General features: G+C 39.3%; 1 pseudogene; it reads left to right on the top strand.

Annotated features, from left to right (window-relative positions):
* The first annotated feature begins 15,845 nt into the window (after positions 1–15,845).
* LOC131383158 (uncharacterized) lies at positions 15,846–21,830 on the top strand (annotated as a pseudogene).
* The last annotated feature ends 519 nt before the right edge of the window (positions 21,831–22,349 follow it).

Here is a 22,349-nt window from a genome sequence, read left to right as displayed (position 1 = left end):
ACAGAGCGAGACACCATCTCAAAAAAAAAAAAAAAAAAATAGTGTGTAAGCAGACTAATAAACCATCTATCACTTCCCACACAAACTTTCCTACCTGTACTTTGTATCTAAACCTTTGCCTTTTTAATCTCCTGAAAGAATAAGGAATTGTTGTTTCCAATAGAGTGGCTTCTTCAGACAATTTTTATGATTAAAATTGATATTCTATGGTTGGTTTTTTTTTATTTTTATTTTTTTTGAGACGGAGTCTCGCTCTGTCACCCAGGCTGGAGTGCAGTGGCGCAATCTCGGCTCACTGCAAGCTCCGCCGCCTGGGTTCACGCCATTCTCCTGCCTCAGCCTCTCTGAGTAGCTGGGACTACAGGCGCCCGCCACCACGCCCGGCTAATTTTTTTGTATTTTTAGTAGAGACGGGGTTTCACCATGGTCTCGATCTCCTGACCTTGTGATCCGCCCGCCTCGGCCTCCCAAAGTGCTGGGATTACAAGCGTGAGCCACCGCGCCCAGCCTATGGTTGGTTATTGATAGCCCCACACCTTTCTGTCTAAGGCAAAGGATGAACACATGAATGCACATCCATATGTAAGTGCCCAATGAGTTCAGCTTGCCCATTGCCTAGACAGAGCTCATTTATCAAGACAGGGGAATTGCAATGGAGAAAGAGTAATTCACACAGAGCAGGCTGTGTGGGAGACTGGGAGCTTTATTGTTACTCAAATCAGTCTCCCTGAGCATGCAGGGATCAGAGTTTTTAAAGATAATTTGGCGGGTAGGGGCTTGGGAAGTGGGGAGTGCTGATAGGTCAGGTTGGAGATGGAATCATAGGGGGTCAAAGTTAGGTTTTTGTAATGTCTTCTGTTCCTGGGTGCAATGGCAGAACTCCTTGGGCCAAATTACCGGTCTAGGTGGTGTCATCTGATCCATCAAGTGTAAGGTCTGCAAAATATCTCAAGCACTGATCTTAGGTTTTACAATAGTGATGTTATCCCCAGGAGCAATTTGGGGAGGTTCAGACTCTTGGAGCCAGAGGCTGTATGACCCCTAAATTGTAATTTCTATTCTTGTAGCTAATTTGTTAGTCCTGCAAAGGCAGACTGGACTCCAGGCAAGAAGGGGGTCTTTTCAGGAGAGGGCTGTTATCAGTTTTGTCCAGAGTCAAACCATGAACTGAATTCCTTCCCAAAGTTAATTCAGCCTACACTCAGGAATGAACAAGGACAGCTTAAGGGTTAGAAGCAAGATGGAGTCGGTTAGGTGTGATCTCTCTCACTGTCATAATTTCCTCAGTTATAATTTTGCAAAGGCGGTTTCACATACACAAACACACACACACCGTCAAGAAAAAACAATATAGAAAGAAAAGCTCACCTCAACAGGCCCAAATTTCAGTAACATAAAACTCATATTATCTAACAGAATAAATATAAAAATTCATGTAACATTTCTTATGTTATAGGGCAACATTTGAAACTGGAAGATGTTTTAGAGACTATCTTGACCACCCCTTGCATTATTTTGTTGAGGAACTTGAAGTTTAGAGGGGAAAAATGTTTTCAAAAGAGTCGGAATAATGTTAGCCTGTGTCAGCACTAACATCTGACTAACAAGTCAGATTGCTGACACTGGCCCATGCTCACACCTTAATAATAATGACAATTTAATGACAATGGGACTAATTACTAATAAATTTGAGTGTTTTCTATGTGCTAGGCACTTCACATGCATTAGCTCATTTATATTTTCCATATCTCTCATAAGTTAGATTTTATTAGCATACCTACTTTACAGGGGAAGGAACTGCAGCTCAGGAAGTTAAGCTTCACTAAGGCTGCATGTTTAGTTGATAGCAAAGCTGAGTTTAGAAGCCAAACTGACCATAAAATCCGGGTTCTTAACGACTATGCAGTATATAAACACCCTTTTCATGTATAAACATGAAAAGATGCTAATGCCTACACAACACACCCACAAACACATACACACACATACAGAAATCACTAAAAATAGGAGCCTCTTGGCTACTTTTTTTCTAATTTTTAGTAAAGTGTTATTTTAATTTAGTTCCCTTAGGACGTTTTTATGACCTTTTAATTCTTGTCTCCTTATGCTTTTACCTACATCTAAGAAAGAATACCCTTCCACTGGCTGGAACCACTCTTTTTAATTAGCATAGGTGGCAAACCAGATTACAATGCTAGTTAGCAACAACAGCTACATTATCTTTACATTAGTGCACTTTCATTGCAGTTTAGCTCTTTTAAAATCTCAGAATTGCTGTCTCAGTTAATATTTTTTATCTAAGCAGTCATGACAGTTATCAAATCCATCTCACTAGATTAAAACTTTGAAAGTTTTATAATTGATACATTACTATAAATAGGAAAATCAAATGCTTTAGGGGTAGATCCTGAATGACAAAAAAATTTCTAGAAAGCACAATTTCTGATCCTGAAGAAAAATGTATATCTTTCTGTTTTTCTATATTTATGTCTTCTAAGCCATGTTTGTTAGAATAGAAAGGAAACTACTATGAGACAGAGGCTTTGTATAATCATTTCTTTTCATTCTTCCAACAGTATTACCAGGTAACTATTATTACCCAAATTTGCCAGGTAATTTGTGGGAAATAGAGGCTCAGAGAGAATAAGTAAGCTGCCAACTTAGTAAATGGTGAATCTAGATTTGAATCCAGATTTTCTCTGACCTAAATGCTCATTTCACTCTAACACACTACAGCCAGGAGAGAACCCACTTCAGTATGAGTGTTACAGTTCATGTCTGCTCAGAGTGCATATTAGTGGCTGTAGCTTTCATTGCATCTGTATAAATCCCATTCCCCAGTATCAGTCTCCAAAGAAATATCTGAACTCCAGAAAGCCTAATAAGTGGTAGAGGTGGGGAGGAGGTGCAGGAGGTCATGAGTAGAATGCCAAAAAGCCTTTAATCTAAGGCAGTTTCACATATAAGCTTCAGACAAAGCTAAAACATCTTTAATCTTAAAGGCACTTACAAAAGGTCATTTTAAAGATCATTTCAGTTGTCAGTTTCCTGTTCGTGAGGTCCTCAGTAATAAGAATTCATCAGTGGTGACCACGACAACAAACTTTCTTCCCACCAAAGCCTCCCCACACCTCTGCTCAGCGACTGTTAAAAAGAGTAGAAAGGACATATGGACTTACCATATTTCTGAAGATCAGTCTTTCAGACTAGCTTTGGTTTGAAATTTTAAGGACTATACGAATTTCTTATTATAGACTTTTTAGGTAAATCATTGTTGAGGCTTAACAGGCACAAATTACATCTTTATGACAAAGGAATTCCAAGTAACAAATCATTTTTAGGTCACCATAAAACTAAGTGTGTTCAAAATTACATTTGCTTAAGGAAAACAATTTAATTCAAGTGAGGTATTTTGACATGGAGATTTTTGTCCTTTGGATACGTACATCTGTAGTTACAAATATTTAAATAAGCTTCCATGACCATTAAGTCCATCTTCCAAAACCATGAAAAGCATACTCATGAAGGGAAACATGCCTTGCTCACAGTAGAAAGTATAGGAGAAACTGCTTGTTCCTCCTTGATTCCAGTTATTTGCCTGAGCCTTCTTAGCTATCTATATCTATGTCCTCAGCCTCCACCCACCAGCTCAATTTGGAATGAGATCACCGAAAGTTTCATCTTCACTTTGAAGTGGAGCCCATACCAACTGCCATATGAGGCCCCAGGCCCACGTGTCCACATTTCTCCTAAGCACCATCTTTCAACTCTGGGCTCTTTTTAATCTCTTGAAGAGCAATTTAAAAAATACATATTAGCTGTTGAAATATATATTTGTCATAACAATTCTATTTTATAGATTTCTCCTAAGAAAATATTCAGTGATGACTATATTCAAAGATGTAATTACAAGGCTGTTCTTCTGTGGGTTATTTTTAATTTCCAACAATAAGTGATGGTTTAATCATTCAAAATGAGTTTGTTTAATCGTTCAAAATGAGGTTGTAGATGTCCATGACATAATGTCATTGAAAACCACAGTTTAAAAAAGAGTATATTTGGTCCCATCTTTGTGAATGTACACACAGATATACACATGCACCCACAGGAACACACACACATATCAACAAGGTACATGATGGGAATATAGATGTATTCCATATTTTTCTTTTTTTCATATGTAGTTTTTATTGTTTTCCATAATAAACTTTTGTAATAGACAATGATTTATTTTTAATGTTTTTAGTTCTGTATAAAAGATGAAAGAAAGAGCATAGAAACAAGAATAAAAACGAGATGAATGAAACATTTCACCTCCTCCAGGCCATTCTCAAATGCTGCCTAACTGATGCCCTTTGTTTAAAATTACAACCTCCACCCTTGAAAAGTCTACTCCTTACTTTATAGGCCAGTACCAAGTGTCAAGAATGTTAGACTCACTAATGATCAAGGCTTATAAAAATGTTTAGAACAACAAAAAAGAAGGAATAAGGAGAGTTAAACTATATTCTGAGCAAGAAGATGAAAATGTGATAGGCCACTGATTAAAATAATACAGGGTTAGATATGAAAAAAATAATAGTTCTGTCCCTTGCTACTTTGCTTTTCTCTACTTTAAAGCATGACAGTCTGTGAAAAAGGGCTGAACTAGTGCTGCCGTAAGGACACTGAAGTCTAAGGTAAGTGAGAAGGATATAAAAGACCTCTTAGTTGCTTTACGTGGGATACAGCCTAGGTGACCCAATCACCGCTTCTAGGAGGACTTTCATCTGCTGGTGTAAAATCACAATTTATTGTAATTAATTACCACTCATAAGGTAAAACGTTTGAGCATAGCATTATATTCTATTCATTGTTGATGTTTCAGTGCCTATCCTAGCACAAAGTCCTCAGTAAATACATGTTTTATTAATTACTTAACTACAAATCAGGGTACTGAGAAAACTTGTAAATTAAATTATTGATCCATGCTAACTTTTTTTTTTTTTTTTTTTTGAGACAGAGTCTCACTCTGTCGCCCAGGCTGGAGTGCAGTGGTACCATCTCGGCTCACTGCAAGCTCTGCCTCCTGGGTTCATGCCATTCTCCTGCCTCAGCCTCCAGAGCAGCAGGGACTACAGGAGCCTGCCACCATGCCTGGAAAATTTTTTTGTATTTTTTAGTAGAGACGGAGTTTCACCGTGTTAGCCAGGATGGTCTCAATCTCCTGACCTTGTGATCCACCCGCCTCGGCCTTCCAAAGTGCTGGGATTACAGGCGTGAGCCACCGCACCCAGCTATGCTAACAAAACTTTAAAAATCACATAGAATTAGACAAGTAACAAAAGATAGAGAGTAGACAATTATCCGATTTTACAAAAGTAGAACGAATATTTAGCAAATCATTCACTGATATTTTGTTGTTGATCTCAGGCCAAATTCTATACTGAATAATTAAACAGAGACTTTGTAAGTCCTTCAGAAAATAAGCTGTGATCAATAGGTACTGTCACAGGTTCACTCAGGAATATTTTTGCCCCATCAGCCAGATTTTCTTCTTGACTAGGGTTAGTAGATATTTTATAGAACCATCAGAAACTTTTGATTTCTACAAAAGCATTGAACAACAGCTCACATAATATCTATGTTTACAGTGTCTTGTACATAACAGATGCTTGATAAAAGTAGATTGGGCAAGTGCTTATAAAGATTATTAATGGAATCATTTCCACTCAACATTTTTCATGATGTTTTTTCTTTCTTTTATTGATCCATGCTTTTCCTCTACTCTGGGGTATTTACTTTTTCTCACCTTCCAGATCTGCCAATCTTGTCTTGAAAAAGTTATCCCAGGTGTCTCATATAATGCTATTTAATTACAGGATTTAAGAATTTATTTATATAAACTATTAGAAAACATGGAAGCTTGATTTCACCTATCAATTTTGCTTTGGGAAGACAGACAGGTCAAGGGAAAGTGATGAAACAGATGCTAGAGGTCACTGATAGATCTGGATATTCTTGTATTTTCTCTGACATTCCTTCAGGCTCAAACTTTACTTGCTTTCCCATTGCCCTTTTGCTATTCTGGTATATGCATAAAAACAATATCAATGTGATAAATGTGTTATTCTGAGATGTTGAGGGTTGAATGCTCTATCACTATGGCATCATTATATTAAAGGAGAAGGTAGTGGATAATTTTTTATTTATATGTGGTAACTGCCATATAAAGGCATTACACACCAAGGTGCAGTCACACAAACTTGAATTTACTTCCTCCAGCTCTCTGATACATATGGATGCTCTGGGTACAGGTATGCATGCACACACATACACACATACAGCTTTCACACTTACAAAATGATACAGAAAACCCTACACGAATTTTCTGTCATTTGGATATGCATGCTCAAGTAGAAAAGCACTTGACTGGGAGTTAAGAGGCCTGGATTCTTGTCTCTACCATTAGCAAATTGTATAATTGTGACTGAGTCATTTTCCTCCCTGAACTTTAGTTTTCTCATAAAATAAATGAGGTCTGATAGAGGAAATTAAGTGTTTACAAAGTTGTTGGAAGGGCTGAAGGAACAGACTCCTGGCCAGTGTCTCACAATGTCTCTAAAACAACACAGAACTGGCGCCCTAAGGAAAACTCTACCCCTGAGGACACCATGGCTGGCCTAGGTCTGGAGCTATCCATTCACTGAGAAGCAGCCTATGAACACTGCCAAGCTGGTAAATGGACACCCAAATCAGCAATCCAGAGATTAGCATCAGGTTAAGAAGTGGCCACTACACCCACTAATTATTGGCATCTAAAAGACTGAAAAATGAATACTAAAATCTGCTGTTCACTAAAATCACATCCTTGCTGGCTAGCACTGACAATCAGGACAACAGGCAAGAGGCTTCTTCCTCTATTTTTCCTTTAAATCCCATGCAAGTGCATCTCATCAGTAAATTTGTGTCACATTCAGATCCTTCGTTGCATGGAAATCTTGATAATATAGTTTTTAGCACTTTCTAGCCTCTGTGATACAGATGAGAATATAGAACAGACTAAGACTGAATGGTAAATGCTGAAAAATAATGTCTAGAAGTAATATGTTCTGAAAATAGAAAAAGCTGCTTCAGGAGCTAGAGAGTTCCCATCAATGGAGATGGACAAAGCAGAAACCAGATAATCTATTGTCAGAAATGTTGTAAATGAGACTGATTTTGAATAGTAATTTGCAGTTCTTGTTGCATATTTCAATCCTCTGACGCTATTCCCAAAGACTCTTTTTCAGTGGGCCTGTGGTAGGTCCCAGGAATCTGTAATGTTACAATTCCCCCAAGTGATTGTGAGATATAGCTGTACTTAAAGAACCACTTGACTATAATGTCAAACATCATCTCCAGCCCTGTTTATTTATGACTCCTTGATTCTAGATCTTTAGGACCATGAACTGTACGTGCCACACACATTTCTAGTACAAGGAGCCAAATGGAATCTTCAGTTGAACACAGATGTTTTTAGAAACTCTAGGGTATAAACTGGTCTATTATTCTGTTTATTATATTATTTTTAAAAGGAATCTGTTTATCAACTATTCTGCAGTAACAAAAAAATAGCTCCAAGGAGATTCTAACTGAAGGCATGCTTTCACATGAAGAATTTATGACTACAGTGTCCTGAGGTAATTTATTTTGTCCTGTGGAGGATTTCCAGGCCAATACAATGTGACAAGAATGCTGAACACCTGCTATATAAAAGACATTTTAAGGTTTTGTTTATGAACTTAACTCATGTTGAAGATGTCTATAGATTTATCTCCTGCATGAGTATCAAATCCAATGTTCTTGTATGCTTGCCCATGAAGGGTTGGTAAATGTTTGGCTGAATAGAACATCATTTACAAACAGGTTTTATTACTGGACTTATAGTTGGTCAGTTACCCCAAATGATTATTCTATACAATTTACATCTAAAGTCCAGATTTGTTACACTAGGAGGAATGTCAGGATTTATGCTGGGATTACAGGTCTTGGTACAGAAGATGTAGCTTGAAGGTCCTTGTTATGTAACAGAGGATTTCCATTTTAGTAGGAAAACATGCAGTTGATCTGCTATTAGGAACTGAGGATCTTATACGTACCCACAAATAGAAAATTTGGCTTTGGTCAATAGCATGTTTATACTTTGGGAGGGGTATTGAGAGAGATAGGCCTATAACTGCCTTTTTGCAACTATATTTACTTTAATTTTCTTCATCATATATCCACCCAAGGCCAGTTTTATATCCTGAAGGTAAAATACATTACAGATTTTTTAAAAAGCCAGGGTTCATTAGTGCTTGGTGTTTGACAGTATAAGGTTGTATACTCTATACACATAAAATAAAATTATAAGAATTCACTATATAAATGTATGGCAGAAACCACATCTAAGTCTGCATCAGGCTACTGACATTTTTCTTTTTCATTCTAGTTTCTTTAGGCTACAATCATATCCTAATGATGACTGTCTTATTGCCCTACCTATTTTTTTTTTAGAATTTTTCAAAATATATGAACCAAATGTAATACTATGTCATATCAAATTTTAGATCAAAATTATTAGGATGCCAAGTAAATAAAAGCAGAGGAAAAGACTTTATCCAATATGGTGAGCAGAGTAATAGCCCTGAAATATGCCCATACCCTAATTCCAGGAACATGTGAATAAGTATATCTCATATGGCAAATGAAATATGAAGATGTGATTAAGGGTATGGATGTGCAATGGGGAATTACCCTAAATTATACAGTGGTCCCAATCTTTCACATGAGTCCTTAAAATCCATAACCTTTCCCAGCTGTCTTGGTTAGAAATATACTATATTAGAAGTGCTCAATCTGCCATTGCTAGCTTTGAAGATAAAGGAAAGGAGCCACAGTCCAAGAAACACAGGCCTTTCCCTAGAAAATGTAAAAGGCAAGGAAATGGATTATTCTTTAGAAACTCCAAAAAGGACGTCCTGCCAACATCTTGATTTTAGCTGATGGAGACCTGTGTTGGATTTCTGCCCTACAGAACTGCATAATAATGCATTTATATTGTTAAGCCACTAAGTTTGTAGTAATTTGTTTCAACAGCCATAAAAAACTAATAGATTCAAAACCTTTTATCTCCATGATTGTTCCTGGTCTCATCAGAGTAGAGAGGCTAATAACTTCCCAATAATAGTCAATAAAGTAACTTAACATTTTAAAGGAAGTTTGGGTATAGAGGAAAGACATAGAGTTTGAAGTTGAAGACAAGACTCAATGAACAAGTAGCAATGTGACCTTGAGAAAAACCTCCAGTTTTCTGAGGCTTAATTTCATCTAAGCCTTGCTTACCTTGCAGAATAATTGAACATGTCATATTTATAAGGGGATATAAAATGCTTTGTATATTATAGGTTAAGTATCCCTAATCCAAAAATATAAAATATAAAATGTTCCAAAATCTAGAACATTTTGGGCGCTGACATGATGTCACAAGCAGAAGATTCCACACCTGACCTCATGTGATGAATTGCAGTCAAAATATAGCCAAAACTTTGTTTCATGCACAAAGTTATTTAAAACGCTGTATAAAATTCTCTTCAGGCTATGTGTATAAGGTGTATATGAAATATGAATGAACTTTGTGGTTAGGCTTGGGTGCCATTCCCAAGATATCTCATTACGTATATGTAACTATTCCAAAATCTAAAAGAATCTGAAATCTAAAATGCTTCTGGTTCCAATCATTTCAGACAAGGGATACTCAACCGCTATACTCTATAAACAATCATATTGCCCATTAATTTTTTCTCCAACAAAATATTTATGTTAAAGATTTGCCAAACTTTTAATTTAGGATGTTCAAGGTAGAAAATATCCCTCCAGTGATTAGGAAAGACATAAGAAGACAATAAAGATTTTATCACTCACACATCTTGGGTGGGGAGTGTGGTACACAGCCCACCTGGAGATCACACATACAAAGGTCAAGCAGAACAGGCAGAGAGAAATAAGGAACTGTGGGCCAAAGCCTTTGTTGAGGCTAGGCCATTATCCAAATAGGGGAGTTTTAATTGGTGGGTTTAAAGCAAGTAGGCATGAGTTCCAAGAGGTCATGCTGTGACAAAGAGGTAGCCACTATGGCATAACTGCACAGCTTTAGGGATGTGGAAGTCAGAAGGCTACTCAAGTAGGTTTATCTAGCTGTCCCAGAAAGAAGTGGTCATCAGAAAATGATAAGGCAGATTATCTGGATTGACCACACAGAGGAAATGGGGAGAGGTGTAGAACTGAAAACTGTGTGTCAATGGTGACTGAGCCCTGCTTTTGGTATGGAGAAGTTCCACTTATATTTAAAATGGATGCCACGACAACATAAAATTATAAAAATGTATTACACAAACTGATGGCAGACATTATTCATTGTCTCCCAAATGTTCTTTCTTCTTTTCTGCTCTTATGGAAAAATCACCTAAGTTTTATCTTACAATACAGCAATCCAGCCACAGACTCCATTTTCCAGGGTCATTTGCAGCCAGGGATGATTAAGTTCTAACCAATGGGACATGAGTGGCAACTTGAAGTGTGCAAATCCCAGATGATGACTTCAAGAAGAAGATGTTATTTTCTACTTCTTCCTGTCCTGTTCCCACAGGCTAGAGTGGCTGTAGTGGCAGAGTCAGCCCTCTCTAAGGGAGATCACTGGGCTGGAGCAGAGCTAGCAATGATGCCTATTCATTTACTTATTGTCTATAGCAAAAATCAGCATTGAGTTATTGGGACAAAAATCATATGACCTGCCAAGACTAAGATATTTACTCTTTGCCCTTTACAAATAAAGTTTATTTGTACCTGCCTTAGGCAACTGGAGATCAAGAAAAGAAATAAAATCTGGGTCTCTGGACAACCTCCTGGAGCAGAGATATTCTTCCCTGCTAACTACCTACCAGCTTGGACTTTCATGTTAGCTAGAGATAAACTTTATACATTGTTTATTCATCTATTACATTGGGCATTATAAAGTAGAAACATTAATAGGAACAGTGATGATGATGACAGCTAGCACTTTTATGGTGCTTATTATGTTATAGGACTCTCCTATGGGTATGTAAGATTTGTACACACACAAATTTAATTCCCTGATAATTCTATGAGGTAAGTACTATTTTTTATTCCCACTTGGCAGATGACAAAACTGAGGCCAAGTGATTAACTTTTCCAAAGGCATACCAAATAGGAGATAGAGCCAGGGTTTGGACCCTAGCCATTTGGCACCTACATCTCTGCTCTTAACTGTACATTATATTGCCTCTTAGTAGACTACATGTTTTATTTTGACTCTGAACAAATGAGTCAACACTCCTCAAATTCATCTTACCGGGAGACCTATTTGAAACAATAGCTTAACCCCAAAATATTGACAGATGGTGGGTTAGAGTTAGAAAAATAAATAGCAATTTGTTTTATTTTAATATCCTTTTTAGTTTATATCTCATCTTCAGACTTTTTATCTTCAGACTCCAATTGCCTAAATTAAATATTTTAATTAATCATAGCAATAGTCCTGGTTAAATTAGGGCAATAGAGAATCTATTTGGAAATGAAAACAAAGGGAAAATAAGATAAAAGTTCAAAGGAATAAAATGAAGCCCGAGAATTCATGAGAAAAGGCAGGGTGTGGGAAGGGGAGCTAATGAATGTAGTACCTGAAATCAAGTACTTAATAGGCTATAGAAACTAGGCAGAATGCTTGACCTCCATAGCTACCTGCAAGACATTCTTAAAGTTAGAATCCAAAGTTCAGGAAAATTGAGCTAGTTGCTCAGGGTCACAGAACTAGTCAATGAAACTCAAGTCTTTGTTATCCCCAAGACAAGCTCCTTTACACTAGAATACCTCAAAGAGAACAAACAAAAAATAAATACACCCCCACCTCCGCCAAAAAAAAAGAACCCTAGTGATTTCAGGCAAGAAAACGTTTAAGAATGAGATGGATTACTTACAGCTTCTGTAGATGATCTGGCAGGTATTGCAGAAGGCTGTGAGGCACAGGACTGCTTAAGGCTAATCAAGTGTCTATGAGAGAGAGAGAAAAAAGAAATTCATAAATGGTGATGCAAGCAAAATCAGTTAAAGTTCATAGCCCCATAATAGGTACCAACCAGATCATGAAAAAGAGAAGTTATATCTGTGAAGAAATTGTTAAGCATTCAAGAAATTCACTGTCCCCAATTGGCATAACTATTTTCACTCCCAAGGAGAAGATTAGTTTCTAATAAGCTCTTCATTATTGATTCCTCTGAGCCTTGAAGTTGCCCTAAAGACGGAGAATACTGATAGATTGAGCTCTATTACAGTTGGGAGGTTAAATGCAAGGCACTGTTGTTTTCTCAGTCAACTCATTAAAAAGAAATGACCTGTAGAATTAATTCACAGTAAAATGTTATCCCCTAGTTCCATATTTTCCAGAATTAGTCAGTAAGGAGAGATAAACATTATTATCCCTCAAAAATGAATTTGAATCATGGACTCAAAGTTGGAAAGGCCTCTTGGAAATAATTTATTCATTTTATAGATGAGAAACAAAATTATTCAAAGACATGGGTGACATTATGCTTTCCTTGTTCTTAAAGTATGACATGAGTCTCTGTTGCCAAGCATATTTCAAAGCTTATCACATGATTATATACCCTCTGGAGATGATCTTGTTTGAGCCATGGATCATTATGCAGAAATATTCAGAAGGAAAGACATGTGTATAATACACACAAAAGTCATCTTCTCCAGAAGTGAACAGAATGGATATTCTTGGTATCTGCTCGGTGTGGTTAAATAACAGAAAGTGGTATAGAGCAATATGGGGCAATAAGTGGCAAGATATGACTGTATAATAAAGTATAACCTGGTTATGTGTGGCTTTGTAGACAACAAACTAGAGGTTGGATTTTTTTAATGCAGTTCAGGTCACCAGAGGAGTTTGGCAGGGGTATGACATGGCTGATTTTAATCATTCATCCCTTCATTCATTTTATATCATGTATTAGTCTGTTTTCATGCTGCCAATAAAGACATACCTTAGACTGGGCAATTTACAAAAGAAAGAGGCTTATTGGGCTCACAACTCCATATGGCTGGGGAGGCCTCACAATCATGGTGGAAGGCAAGGAGGAACAAGTCACATCTTACATGGATGGCAGCAGGCAAAGAGAGAGAGAGCTTGTGCAGGAAAACTCTTCTTTTTAAAACCATCAGATCTCATGAGATTCATTCGCTCTCATGAGAACAGTGCAGGAAAGACCCACCCCCATAATTCAATCACCTCCCACCGGGTTCCTCCCATGACACGTGGGAATTGTGGGAGTTACAATTCAAGATGAGATTTGGGTGGGCACACAGCCAAAGCATATTGCCAAATATAGTTCTAGACCCTAAGGAAACAAAGACAACCTTTCCAGCCCACAAGAACAACATAGTCTATTTGAGGAGACAGAGCTATAAAATGTAATTGCAATACAAAGTAACAAGAGAAGAGTAACAAAGTAACAATAAGGCCTGGATAGGCAGAACAAAGTCTGCAGGGAAGGAATAGTTAAATGTGTTATTCTGCAAGCAAAGAAGACTACAGTTTCAAAATGATTTCACATATGAACTCACATTTGATTGTCATATGTAAAATGGGATATATAGGTCAACCTTCACCACTTAGGAAACTGATACTCAAGGAAGCTGAGTGACTGTGCGAGACCACACCTCAACAATGGTAGAATGTTTTAATCCTGAGCCCAGACTGATTTACAGCAGCTGCTTCCAGTTGTACTGAGAATAATTGTAAACATTACCAAAATTAAGTAGTAAATAATTTTGTGATTTATTAAGATATCTAGTATGATCTGAAATGGAATGATGGTATTTTTTTTTATATCATAGTTATCCTGGAGGAGGCTGGGTGTGGTGGCTCACACCTGTAATCCTTGCAGTTTGGGAGGCTGAAGCAGGCAGATCATTTGAGCCCAGGAGGTGGAGACCAGCCTGTACAACATGGCGAAATGCCGTCTCTACAAAAAATGCAAAAATTAGTTAGGCATGGTGGTTCATGCCTACAGTACCAGCTACAGGGAGGATGAGGTGGGAGGATCACCTGAGCCTGGAAGGCAGAGGTTGCAGTGAGCCAAATTTGCACCATTGCACTCCAGCCTGGGCAATAGAGTGAGACCTGTCTTAAAAAAAAAAAATTATCTTGGGGGAAAAAAATTCATGAACAACTGTTATGATTAATACCGAGTGTCAACTTGATTGGATTGAAGAATACTAAGTATTCTTCTATGAGGGTGTTGCCAAAGGAGATTAACATCTGAGTCAGTGGGCTGGGGAGAGGGCAGACCCACCCTTAATCTGGGTGGGCACCACCTAATCAGCTGCCAGTGAATATGAAGCAGGCAGAAAAACATGAAAAGGTTAGACTGGCTTAGCCTCCCAGCCTACATTTTTCTCCCATGCTGGATGCTTCCTGCCCTCAAACGCTGGAGTCCAAGTTCTTCAGCTTTGGGACTCAGACTGGATTCTTTGCTCCTCAGCTTGCAGACAGCCTATTGTGGGACCTTGTGACCATATGAGGTAACACTACTTAATAAATTTCCATATATATATATATATCCTATTAGCTCTGTCCCTCCAGAGAACCCTGACTAATACAGATTTTGGTATCAGAAGTGGTTCTAGAGAAACAGAATATTAAGGATGGAATTTTTTAGTTGGTTTTGGGGTTTCTGGAGCTGGCTGCTTAGTACAATTAGACCCAAAAATTCTAAGCACTCTATTTATAATAGTATGGAGAATACTGATAGTCCTTAGCATTAACTGTTTAGAGAGTTAGACAAAATAAATGCATTTGACACTCCTGATCCACCACTTTTGAGAGGCAAGGAGTTTCAGGACTCTATACATAATACCTTTGATCATATGTGGAGAACCAAGGAACATAATGAAGCTGGTTGGTTGCTCCTAAGTTCACTGGACAAAGTGATGAAAGAAAACAATAAACTCAGGGATTCTATCTCCCAGCTTCAGAAGCAGATACTGAACTTCAAATCTTCTAAGATTGCCCTGAGTCAAAGTCTTATCTACTGGAGAGAAAGAGCTGAAATTGTGGAGAGGCAGACACAAGCTCTTATCATGTGAGTGACTTGCAACAAAAAGTGCATGCACGCCTTGCCAGGTGTCTATCATTAAAGTGAGGGCATTGCTTGGAATCGAATGGGACCCTGGAACTTGGAATGGGGTTGTGTGAAAGGACCCTGATAAAGCTGGAAATAATGGGTATGTAAACTCTGAATGAACTTTTCTTGCCAGAAGAAAGAGCTTCCCCATCCCCAGAAGTGGCAGCATACCCTCTTGGACCCATGCTGCCATCAGCCCTTCCACTTTTGCCTGAGGAGATAAACCCTGTGCTGCCTGAGGCAACAGTGATGGCCTCCACTGAGGCAGTTGCCAGGCAAGATAATGTTGATTCTCTTCAGGAGCCGCCCCCTGTTTGCTTCTAGACCTATAACTAGACTAAAGTCCCAAGGAACCCCTAGAGGTGAGGTTGAGAGTGTGACCCATGAGGAGGTGTGCTACACTCAAAAAGAACTGCTCGAGTTTTCTAATTTATATGAACAGAAATCTGGAGAACAGGCATGGGAATGGATATTAAGGGTGTGGGAAAATGGTGGAAGAAAGATACAGTTGGATCAAGCTGAATTTATTGATTTGAATCTACTAAGCAGGGATTCTGCATTTAAATTTGCAGCCCAGGGGGTTAAAAAAGGTTCTAATAGTTTATTTGCTTGGTTAGCTGAAATATGGATTAAAACATGACCCATTGTGAGTGCCTGGAAATGCCTGATTTCCTTTGGTTTAATATAGAGGAAGGAATTCAAAGGCTTAGGGAGATTGGGATGATGGAGTGTATTAGTCACTTTATACCTACTCATCGCAGCTGGGAGAGTCCAGAAGATATACCCTTGATGAATGCTTTACAAAGTAGATTTATGAGGACAGCACCTGCATTTTTGAGGAGCTTTATAATTGCTCTTCTCTGTATGTCAGATCTAACAGTAGGAATCACAGTCACTCAACTACAAAATTTAAATACAATGGGAATGATTTGATCTCAAGGTAGCAGGGGCCAAGTGACAGAACCCAACCGTCAAAGGCAAGGTGGGCATAGCTACTATAATGGACAGCAGAGACAAAGCAGCAATCAGAATAGTCTGACACGTGTAGAGCTCTGGAATTGGCTAATTAATCACAGTGTTCCTAGAAGTGAAATTTATTGGAAGCCTACTGCATTTCTACTTAATTTATATAAGGAGAAAATGTCCAGGTCAAATGGACAAAAGAAGAATTTAAATTATAAAAACAGAAAATCACAGCCCCTCAATCAATTTCCAGACAAGCCAGTTTACAGACCCAGAACCCCTTGAATGAAGGGGAGGCTGGGTCCTCTTGAGGAAGGACCCCACTACACTACTGACAATTTATGCAGTGAATCCTTCTCCCATCCTTCCCCAGTTACACCTCTGGCCTTCCACCAGGGTAACTGTGCACTGGGGAAAGGGAAATGATCAGGCATTTCAGAGACTACTGGACACTGGCTCTGAGCTGACGTTGATTCCAGGAGACCCAAAACATCCTTGTGGTCCTCCAGTTAAAGTAGGGTTTATGGAAGTCAGGTAATTTATAGAGTTTTAGCTCAGGTCTGACTTACAGTGAGTCCAGTTTGTCCTTGGACTCATCCTGTGGTCATTTCCCCAGTGCCAGAATGTGTAATTGGCATAAACATATTTAGCAGCTGACAGAACCACCACATTGGCTCCCTGACTGGTAGGGTGAGAGGCATTATGATGGGAAAGGCCAAATGGAAGCCATTAGACCTTCCTCTACCTAGAAAAATTATAAATCAAAAAGGCAATATTGCATCCCTGGAGGGATTGCAGAGATTAGTGCCACCATAAAGGACTTGAAAGATGCAGGAGTGGTGATCCCCACCACATCCCCATTCAACTCTCCTATTTGGCCTGTGCAGAGGACAGGTAGATCTTGGAGAATGACAGTGGATTATCATAAGCTTAACCATGTGGTGACTCAAAGTGCAGCCACTATACCAGCTGTAGTTTCATTGCTTGAGCAAATTAACGCATCTTCTGGTACCTGGTATGCAGCTATTGACTTGGCAAATGCCTTTTTCTACATTCCTGTATATAAGGCACACCAGAAGCAATTTGCCATCAGCAGTAAATACTAGTAACATACCTTTACTTTCCTACCTCAGGAGTATATCAACCCACCACAAGATATCACACTGGTCCATTATATTGATGACATTATGCTGATTGGATCCAGTGAGCAAGAAGTAGCAAACACACTGGACTTACTGGTGAGAAATTTGCATGCCAGAGGATGGTAAATAAATCTGACTAAAATTTAGGGACCTTCTACCTCAGTAAAATTTCTAGGGCTCCAGTGGTATGAGGCCTGTGGAGATATTCCTTCTAAAGTGAAGGATAAGTTGCTGTGTTTGGCCCCTCCTACAACCAAGAAAGAGGCACAATGCCTAGTGGGCCTATTTGAATTTGGGAGGCAATACATTCCTCATTTGGGTGTGTTACTCCAGCCTATTTATTGAGTGACCCAAAAGGCTGATAGTTTTGAGTGGAGTTCAGAACAGAAGAAGGCTCTGCAACAGGTCCAGGCTGCTGTGCAAGCTTCCCTGCCACTTGGGCCATATGACCCAGCAGATCCAATGGTGCTCGAGGTGTTAGTTGCAGATAGGGATGCTGTTTGGAGCCTTTGGCAGGCCCCCATAGATGAATCACAGTGGAGGCCTCCAGGATTTTGGAGCAAGGCCCTTCCATCTTCTGCAGATAACTACTCTCCTTTTGAGAGACAGCTCTTGGCCTGTTCCTGGGCTTTGGTGGAAACTGAACGCTTGACCATGGGTCATCAAGTCACAATGCAACCTAAACTGCCTGTCATGAACTGGTGCTTTCAGACCCATGTAGCCATAAAGTTGGTTGTGCACAGTGGCATTCCATCATCAAATGGAAGTAGTGTATACCTGATCAGGCTCGAGCAGGTCCCGAAGACACACGTAAGTTACATGAGGAAGTGGCTCAAATGCCCATCGTCTCCACTCCTGCCACCCTGCCTTCTCTCCCCCAGCCTGCACCGACAGTCTCATGGGGGAGTTCCCTATCATCGGTTGACAGAGTAAGAGAAGACTAGGGCCTGGTTCACAGAAGGTTCTGTATGATATGCAGGCACCATCTGAAAGTAGACAGCTGCAGCACTACAGCCACTTTCTAGGACATTCCCTGAAGGATAGCAATGAAGGGAAATCTTCCCAATGGGCACAACTTCCAGCATTGCACCTTGTTGTGCACTTTGCATGGAAGGAGAAGTGGTCAGATGTGAGATTATACACTGTGAGATTATACACTGATTCATGGGCTGTAGCCAGTGATTTGGCTGGACGACCAGGGACTTGAAAGAAGCATGACTGGAAAATTGGTGACAAGTAAATCTGGGGAAGAGGTTATGTGGACAGATCTGAGTGGTCAAAAAATGTCACCAACAGGTAACCTCAGCAGAGGAGGATTTTAATAATCAAGTGGATAGAATGACCCATTCTGTGGACACCACTCTGCCTCTTTCCCCAGCCACCCCTGTCATTGCCCAATGGGCCCATGAACAAAGTGGCCACTGTGGCAGGGATGGAGGTTTTGCATGGGCTCAGCAACATGGACTTCCACTTACCAAAGCTACCTGGCTACGGCCACTGCTGAGTGCCCATTTGCCAGCAGCACAGACCAACACTGAGCCCTTGATATGGCACCATTCTTCAGGGTGATCAACCAGCTACCTGGTGGCAGATTATATTGAACCTCTTCCATCATGGAAAGGGCAGAGGTTTGTCCTCACTGGAATAGACACTTACTCCAGATAATGGTTTGCTTATCCTGCATGCAATGCTTATGCAAAGACTACCATTTGTAGACTCACAGAATACCTTATCCACTGGCATGGTTTTCCACACAGCATTGCCTCTGACCAAGGCACTCACTTTATGGCTAAAGAAGTGCAGCAGTCGGCTCGTGCTCATGGAGTTCACTGGTCTTATCATGTTCCTGTCATCCTGAAGTAGCTGGATCGATAGAACGGTAGAATGGCCTTTTGAAGTCATAATTACAAAGCCAACTCGGTGACAATACTTTGCAGGGCTGGGGCAAAGTTCTCCAGAAGGCCAGGTATGCTCTGAATCAGCATCCAATATATCTCCCATAGCCAGGATTCATGGATCCACGAATCAAGGGGTGGAAGTGGAAGTGGCACCAGTCACCATCACCTCTAGTGATCCACTAGCAAAATTTTTGCTTCCTGTTCCCAGGACATTATGTTCTGCTGGCCTAGAGGTCTTAATTCCAGAGGGTGGAATGCTGCCATCAGGAGACACAGCAATAATTCCATTAAACTGGAAGTTAAGATTGCCACCTGGACACTTTGGGCTCCTCCTACCTTTAAGTCAACAGGCTAAGAAGCGAGTTACAGTGTTGGCTGGGGTGACTGACCCAGATTATCAAGATGAAATCAGTCTACTACTCCACAACAGAGGTAAGGAAGAGTATGCATGGAACACAAGAGATCCATTAGGGCATCTCATGTCCTGTGATTAAGGTCAATGGGAAACTACAACAGCCCAATCCAGGCAGGGCTACAAATGGCCCAGACCCTTCAGGAATGAAGGTTCGTGTTACTCCACCAGGAAAAAAAACCATGACCTGCTGAGGTGCTTGCCGAAGGCAAAGGGAACACAGAATGGGTAGTAGAAGAAGGTAGTCATCAACACCAGCTACGACCACGTGACCAGTTGCAGAAATGAGGACTGTAATTGTCATGAGTATTTTCTCCTTCTTTTGTTAAAAACATGTTTGTGCATGTGTACCCTTGCAATAAAAAATAATCTTCATTTTATTTCCTTTCTCCTTTATCATGTGACATAAGATTTATTTAGTTCATATCAGCATGTAAGCATTGTTAACTTTACGTAATAGCATTCGGGTTGTGGATTGGTGTTTTTCGGTTGCAGGAAGCGTAGTTGTATTATGTTAGGCATAATTATGGCCTCATAATTGTCTTTATTTGAAGATTATGTATGATCTCAGGAGACATGTATGGGTTCAAGTTGACAAGGGGTAGACTTGTGATGATTAATACTGAGTGTCAACTTGATTGGATTTAAGGACACTAGGTATTCTTCAGTGAGGGTGTTGCCAAAGGAGATTAACATTTGAATCAGTGAGCTAGGGAAGGCAGACCCACCCTTAATCTGGGTGGACACAATCTAAGCAGCTGCCAGCAAATATAAGGCAGGCAGAAAAACATGAAAAGGTTAGACTGGCTTAGCCTCCCAGCCTATATTTTTCTCCCATGCTGGATGCTTCCTGCCCTCAAACATTGGACTCCAAGTTATTCAGCTTTGGGACTCACACTGGCTCCCTTGCTCCTCAGCTTGCAGGTGGTCTATTGTGGGATCTTGTGATCATGTGAGGTAACACTACTTAATAAGCTCATATATATATATATCCTATTAATTCTGTCCCTCTAAAGAACCCTAATACAACAACTAACTAAATGATAGAATTATTTTTCTCATAGAGTTGTAGGATTAAACAAGAAAATAGTCTTCCTATATTACACAACAATTCTGAGAATTATGGAGACTTGAAGAGTCCCAGCCACCCTCCTAAGACAACTCTAACGTATTGCTTCTTCTGTGGCTGGAGCTGGAAGTTAGGTATTTCTTGAAGGGAGTAAACAAGGTCCAGGATCCACACATAAAGAGACAGCTTAACTTTTTCACTTCTGTGATGCATGACAGCCTAGGCCCTAGTGGAAGGGAGCCCTGAGTGTCTTAGAGAGAACTTGTCCTGCAAGATCTAAGAGTTCTGGAGAAGAAGTGCAGAGCTAGCCAACATGAACATCCTTGGAGGAATCCTGATTTTTGTGGCCTTCAGAGGAACTGGAGAGATAAACAGATCGACCAAATCCTCTATACCCATAAAGCTAGCAGAATGTAAGATTTTACAGCCACTGAGAATGGAAGTAGAAAGCATATTTTATATCCCTGAGTGGAGACTAGCAGAATACCTACAAGTAGAGACCAGTATGCAGCCAGCACAGAGTTGCAGAGATTCCTGGGCTTAGGAAGCATCATTGATATGATTGAGAGAACTGTGTTAACCTGAGCCTCAATGAGTAACACAAAGGAAAATGACCCAGCCAGAGAGGAGTATAGAGATAATCCAGAACAAGACTTCTAGGAAAACATAACTGCTGGAATATGGAGGTGGGATCTGGTTAAAAAATAAAATTATTAAAAAATGAAATTTAATCACAGCACAAATAACACTTTCTGAACCTACGAACCTTGATTTTTGTCATAAAAAGTTTGGTAGATTAACTGAACAAATAGGTTCATGACATTTTCAGATAATAATGACAAATCTACATTTATCATCTCATTTATATAAAATCGTGTGTGTGTGTGACAGAGAGAGAGAGAGAGATGAACAGAAAGATACTCATCAAAATGTTGATGGTACTCATCTCAGAATACCCTAAAAAGGGATTCATGCTTCCTTCAAATTTTTGTGTACCATATAAATTATATCTACTAACACATATAATCAGAAATATCTATGCAATCATTAATTCTATCTTCAATGAAAAAATACTCCAATGTTATTAAAATTACCAGTCTATTTGTACCCCACAGGATAGAAGACATGAAAGAATAAAAACAATAAGAAAGCTTGGCTGCTAGTGACTTTATATAAGAGGAAACAACTATAAAATTAATCTTTTTAGCAAAAGAATTGGATCTTATAACATGCATGGATGGGCAGCTGAGCATACAGGCGGAGGTAGTGCATTGATGGGATTTCCATATCATCCTAGACCACTTGTCTCAATTCTAAACCACAATACTGAACATGACGATGTTTCCACTGATTCACTCAAGTGTTGCTCGCATATTTTTTAGCCTTCTCAAAAGAGAAACCACTGTGTTTTGGTTCCTAACTTTGCTAGATATAAAAAATATGAATCATTGTATAATCATTAAAGGAATTAAACTTTCTTTCATTTTGGGAAAGGATATTGAAATTTACAACTTCTGAATGTGTATCACTTATTAAATGATGGACCATAAATGAATGTAACCAATCAGAAATTGACAATGTCCTCATTATGTACTGTTCACACACTGATACTTGTTTATGTCATATTTCAGAATTGAGAAACTAAATTGTAGTGGT

The sequence above is a fragment of the Hylobates moloch genome, unplaced genomic scaffold, assembly GCF_009828535.3.
Source record: "Hylobates moloch isolate HMO894 unplaced genomic scaffold, HMol_V3 SCAFFOLD_3, whole genome shotgun sequence".
Taxonomy (NCBI): domain Eukaryota; kingdom Metazoa; phylum Chordata; class Mammalia; order Primates; family Hylobatidae; genus Hylobates; species Hylobates moloch.
Note: the sequence above shows the minus strand (reverse complement) of the source record. Positions and strands in the feature narration are given on the sequence as shown.